A 6,247-nucleotide genomic window follows, 5' to 3' on the forward strand; every position below is an offset into this window, starting at 1 on the left:
CCTGTTGGGCTCTGGCGATCCTTCCGCCTCAGCCTTCCAAGTAGCTGGAACTATAGACGTGCGCTACCACGCCCGGCTAATTTTTGATTTATTGTAGAGATGAGGTCTCGCCAAGTTGCCCAGGCGGGTCGCGAACAGACTGGATATTTAAAAAGATCCACCTATATGCTGTCTACAGGAGATTTCTTTCTTTCTTTCTTTTTAAAAATAAATAGAGATGGGGCTCTTGCTATGTTTCCCAAGCTGGTCTTGAACTCTTGGGCTCCAGTGATCCTCTTGCCTTGGCCTTCCAAAGTGCTGGGGTTATAACCATAAGCCACTGTGCCCAACCAGGAGACAGACTTTAGAGTCAAAGATACAAATAAGTTGACCAGCCGGGTCCAGTGGCTCATGCCTGTAATCCCAGCACTTTGGGATTACAAGAAAATAAAAGGCGAGAGGATTCCCTGAATCCAGGGATTCAAGACCTGCCTGGGCAACTTGTTGAGACCTCGTCTCTACAATAAATAAAAAGATTAGCTGGGCTTGGTGGTGTGTGCCTGTGGTTTCAGCTACTTGTAATGCTGAGGCAGAAGGGTCGCCTGAGCCCAGCAGCAGGTCGAGGCTGCGGTGGCCATGAGCAGTGTGCCACTGCACTCCAGCCTGAGTGACAGATAAGACTCCTACTCAAAAAAAAAAAAAAGTTGACCAGTGAGGACAGGCTCCATCTGAGCTTCTCACTCTTCACCTCTAGCTCCAGGCTACCTCCAGGCTGTGGGATAAATCCATCTGTGGGCAGGTGGGGCAGTCACTGAGAGCCAGACTGTGGGTTGGGTCTCTCCATGAGCTCAGGCATGTCCCTTTCTCTCAGGATGGCTAGAATAAAAAAAAAAAATCAGATAATAACAAATGCTAATAAGAGAGTGGAGAAATCAAAACCCCAATAGACTGCTGGTGGGAATGTAAAATGGTGCAGCCCCTTTAGAAAACAGTCTGAGCCGGGCTCGGTGGCTCAGCCTGTAATCCCGCGCTTTGGGAGGCTGAGGTGAGTTGATTGCCTGAGCACCCAGGTTCGAGACCCGCCTGGGCAACTTGGCGAGCCCTCATCTCTACAATAAAATAAAAAAATTAGCCGGGCGTGGTAGCGTGTGCCTGTAGTTCCAGCTACTCGGAAGGCTGAGGCGGAAGGATCGCCGGAGCCCAGCAGGTCGAGGCTGTGGTGGCCGGGAGCGGCCACTACACTCCAGAATGGGCGACAGAGTGAGACTCCAACTCAAAAAAAAAAAAAAAAAGAAAGAAAACAGTCTGGCAGGTCCTCACATGATTAAACATAGAGTTATCCTATAATCCAGCAATTCTGTTCCTAGGTATACAGTTGACCTTTGAACAACATGGGAGTTAGATGAGCCGACACCCATGTGCAGTTGAAAATTTGCATATAACTTGACTCCTAATAAACTTTACTAAGAGCCTACTGTTGACCTTAGGAATAACATAAACAGTTGATTATCACATATTTTGTAAGTTATAATATTATATGTTGTATTCTTATAACAAAGTAATCTAGAGAAAAGAAAATGTTACTAAGAAAATTGTAAAGAAGGCTGGGAGGTTGGGTGTGGTGGCTCACACCTGTAATCCCATACTTTAGGAGGCAGAGGTGAGAGGATTGCCTGAGTCCAGGGGTTTGAGACCAACCTGGGCAATTTGGCAAGATTTCATATCTACAGCAAATCAAAAAATTAGCTGAGTGGGGTGGCACACAACTGTAGTTCCAGCTACTTGGAAGGCTGAAGTGGAAGGACTGCCTAAGCCCAGCAGGTCGTGAGCTTGCCGTTGCACTGTAGCCCGGGTGACAGAGTGAGACTCCAACTCAAAAAAAAAAGGATGGGCATGGTGGCTCATGTCTGTAATCCCAGCACTTTGAGAGGCTGAGGTGGGAGGATTGCTTGAGACTAGGAATTCAAGACCAGCAACATAGCGAGACTCCATCTCTACAAAAACATAAATATAAATTAGTCTGGCTCATGAAAATAAAATCACAAAAAAGAGAAAATACATTTATTATTTATCATGAGGAAGTGGATCATCATAAAGGTTTACATCCTTGCCATCTTCTCATTGAGCAGGCTGAGTAGGAGAAGCGGTTGCTATCTCAGGGGTAGCGTTTCATCTGCAAGTTTTATCAAACTGTTGCAAATCTTCAAAAACTTTTCCAATATATTTATTGAAAAAAAATCCATGGATAAGTGGACCCACGGAAGTCAAACCTGTGTTTTTCAAGAGTCAACTGTATATCCAAGAGGAATGAAAACGTATGTCCACACAAAACTTATACACAAATGTTTGAGGCAGCATTATTCAAATAGCCACAAGGTACAAACCAACCAATTGTCCATCATTGAGTGAAGGATTAACACAATGTGATATATCAATATAATGGAATATTATTCAGTCAAAACAAATGAAGTACTGATGCATACAAGAACACAGATAAATCTCAAAAAAAATTATGCTTAGTGAAAGAAGTCAGTCACAAAAGCCTGTATATTATATAATTCCATTCATATGAAATGTCCAGAATAGGGAAATCTAAAGAGACAGAAAGCAGATTAGTGGTTTCTTAGGGCTGAGAAGTAGGATGGGGTAGAGGGTGATAGCTGAAACATTTTTTGAAAATTTAACTAAAAAACTTTTTGTAAGAGATGGAGTCTTACCTTGTTGCCCAGGCTGGAGTGCAGTGGTTACTCACAGGCATGATCATTTCACATTCAGCTAGTCTCAAGTGATCCTCCTGCCTCAGCCTCCCAAGTAGCTGGGACTTCACTTCAGATACATGCCACCATACCTGCCTTGTATGAGGTTTCTTTTTGTGGTAACAAAAATGTTCTAAAATTGACTGTGGTAATGGTTGCATGTATCTGTGAATAAACTAAAAACCATTAAATTGTACACTTTGGATGAATTGTATGGTATATGAATTATATCGCAATAAAGCTATTAAAGAAAAGAGGAAAGTAAATATGAAAAAGGCCGACAATACCAATATTTGAATCAACTAGAACTCATGTGCATTGCTAGTAGGAGTATAAACTGGTACAACCACTTTGGAAAACTACTTGGTTTTATTTGTTCATGTTGCAAAAGCATCCTATGATCTAGCAATTCCAACTCCATGTAAATATATACCGAATGAAAAGTGCTCATATGCTCACCAGAAGACAGGTACCAGAAAGTTCCTATCAACACTATTCATAGTAACCAAACTGGAAACTACCCAATGTCTGTTAGGGGAATGGAGAATGGAGAAACATGTGTTGGTGTATTCACGTAATGAAATACCAGCAACATTGAGATTGAATGAACCACAACTACACATCTTAGATGAATCTCACAGACATATTGTTGAGTGAAAGTATCCCTACACAAAAGAGTATATACTGTATGATGCCATGTTATATTCTAATTATATGGAATCACACACTGTATGATTTTAATTAACAGGCGAAACTAACCTATACGTTGGGAGCCAGGATAGTGGTTACCTTTGACTGTTACTGACTGGAATGATCACAAGTGGGACTTTCAAAGGCTAGTAATATTCTCTTTCTTGATCCAAGTGCTGATTACATACTGGTGTGTTCATTTTTTAGATTAACTGAGCTGTACTCGTATATTTATGATTTGTGTACTGTTTCGTACATATGTTATGACTCAATGTAAGTTTTCTAAAAAAGAAAATACAGAGGAAAAGGATGAGAGGAATTCTGTGGAAGGAGTGTCACCTGACAGTGTGCTGAACTACGGGGTCTTGGGAGGGACAGGTGAACTCCTAGTTATCCTGTAAAGCCCAGCTTATCCCCTGTGCTTTGGAAGACAAGATTGATCTGCTGAAGCCTTTTAGTCTTGGTAAAAGGACAGAATTGGTGGGAGAAAAGGCTGAGAATTGGAAACTGCTACTAGCTTCAAAAGTTAACTTGCTGTCACCATAAAATGAAGCAATGGCTGCAGAAGGGAGGGACTGAGAGGCATGCCACATGGGCACCCCTCAGGTGCTCATGTTGCATATCTGGGAACTGAAAGCCTCAGGGTGTGAAAGGGCCCTGGGAGTGGTTACTAAGTTCACAGCTGAGCTGAGGCTGTGCTTTTTTGATCAGCAACATGTGGATCCTGGGGTGGTCAAGCCCCCTGACCAAGCCCCCCAGGGGGGTCCTATTGGTGCCCAGCATCCATGGCTTGGTCTTGACTACACTTTCCCCTCAGTTCCCCCATCCCAAACCCCAGCACTGGCTTCTAGGTCTCCTCAGTGCTGATCATCTTCGAATCTCTGTTGACATGTAAGCCCAGAAGGTTCCTTGGTGGTGTCATCCTGACAGACACAGTCTCCCTGGGTCTGCAGCTGCTGCCTTTGATATCCTTTGGGATGGAGAAGGTTAAGTCCTTTCATTTTGATATATTGTACTCAGGTGAGGGTCCCCCGACAGCAGAGTTGCTTGGGAGCAGTACCCATTACTGCCCCTGTGGGCTTGGAGGTCAGGTCAGACTCTGCTGGGCCCAGAACCAGGGTCTCTGCTTTCCACCCTAGGCCCTGCTCCTGGCCCAGTTCTGAGTACCAGGCCCCTTCTCTCTCTAGGAACTCAGCCTCACCCTGTGATCTGACCTCTAAGGACATCTCACCTACTTATCAGACATGTCTGAAGCCCAATAGTGGACCATACAGGGCCCTGGTCACCCTCCAAACAACAGAGAATGCTAGGTGACTCAGGACAGAATTCACCCAATGCTCGTATCTAATCTCAACGCTTTCCAAACATTTTTATTGTCATTATCCTCACCATTACTATTATCATTCTTATTATATAGATAAGGAAACTGAGACCCAGAATGGAGAAATGGCTTGGCCAAGGCAATGTGGGCAGAATTGCCACAGACAGAAGGTGGCTTATTGCCAGTAGACAAAAAGGAGAACAAAGGGCAGGAACTTTGCTTATGCTATTCCCTCTATGTGGAATGCCTTTTCCTGTATCAGCAAACAGGTTGAACTCTTAGTTACCCTCTAAAATCCATCCTTCCAGGATGCCTTTCTGGATGCATAGTCCTACAGAACAGAGCCAGACCCCTGCAACTTCTTGCATGAGACCAGTCTTGTTACATAGACGCGGAATCTAAGTCCTCCCTGAGAGGGAGGGACTTGCCTGAGCTCATGGAAAGGCCCAACCCAGAGCCTGGCTCTCAACCACTGCCCTGGCTGCTCACGGATGGGCTTGTTCCAAAGCCTAAAGGTGGTCTGGGGCTAGGGGTGCAGAGTAAGAAGTTTAGACCTGAGCCTGCCCTCATTGGGTACCTGGTTTAATTAGAACATAGCTGAAGAACTTCCACCACCTTCCTGTATTTTTCAGGCAACCACAACATGGGACAATCCCAGTTCTGGCTTCAGAGTTTCTGGGAACCTTCAGGCCCTCCTCCTGCAGCTGCCAATGTTGTCCCTTCCAGAACTCTGGCCTGCCACTTCTCAGCACTCCTCCCCAGGCGCAGGCCAAGACCCAGGTGTGTCTCCATCTAGCCACAGGGGGCTTGGGCCCTAAGGAATGAGAAAGGGTCTGGGAGACTGGGAAGGGCCAGGAGCCTGGCCATGTTATGGTATGGGGGTCACAAAGGAAAAGAGAGAGCTTGGCCCAGACTTGCCCTTGTCACATTGTGAGTCGGATTGCTCCCAGTCCTTGGGGTGGAACTTCAGGCAGCCCCTTGTCCTGGGCAAGGTTGGGTACTAGCTCTGGGGCTTATCCCGGCTCAGTGTCAACACAGAGATTCCTTTAGGAGGTGGAACCAGGCAGGGTGATGGGAATCTGGCTCCCCACCTAGTCAACCTCGTGCTTTGGTGATTCTCCAAGGAGGCCTGGGGGCTCCAGTGCTCCCACCGCTTCTCACCCCATCCAAGGGGAGATATGGCCCGACTCAGAGTCTTCTCTTCCCTGGGACCTCAGATGGTGCTGTGGGGGTCACAGGGCCTGGAGGTCAGGGTGGAGGATAGTCTGGATGCTGACCGTCCCTGGGTAGGGAGGCTCAATACAGCCCTTCACTCTGTGGCTCCCTCACACCTGCAGACCCCATCAGTGGGACCAAGACCCTGGCATCTGGTGGAGGGAAAGCATTGTGCACACTGACCAACTCCAGAGGCCACAGTCCAGACCTTAAGGGCAAGGGGGCTCATGGAGGTATCTGAGAGAGAGCAGTGCTGGCCCCTGTTATCTTTTTTTTTTTTTTTTTG

The sequence above is a fragment of the Carlito syrichta genome, unplaced genomic scaffold (genome assembly GCF_000164805.1).
Source record: "Carlito syrichta isolate Samal-C Ts95f unplaced genomic scaffold, Tarsius_syrichta-2.0.1 Scaffold153566, whole genome shotgun sequence".
NCBI classification, from domain to species: Eukaryota; Metazoa; Chordata; class Mammalia; order Primates; family Tarsiidae; genus Carlito; species Carlito syrichta.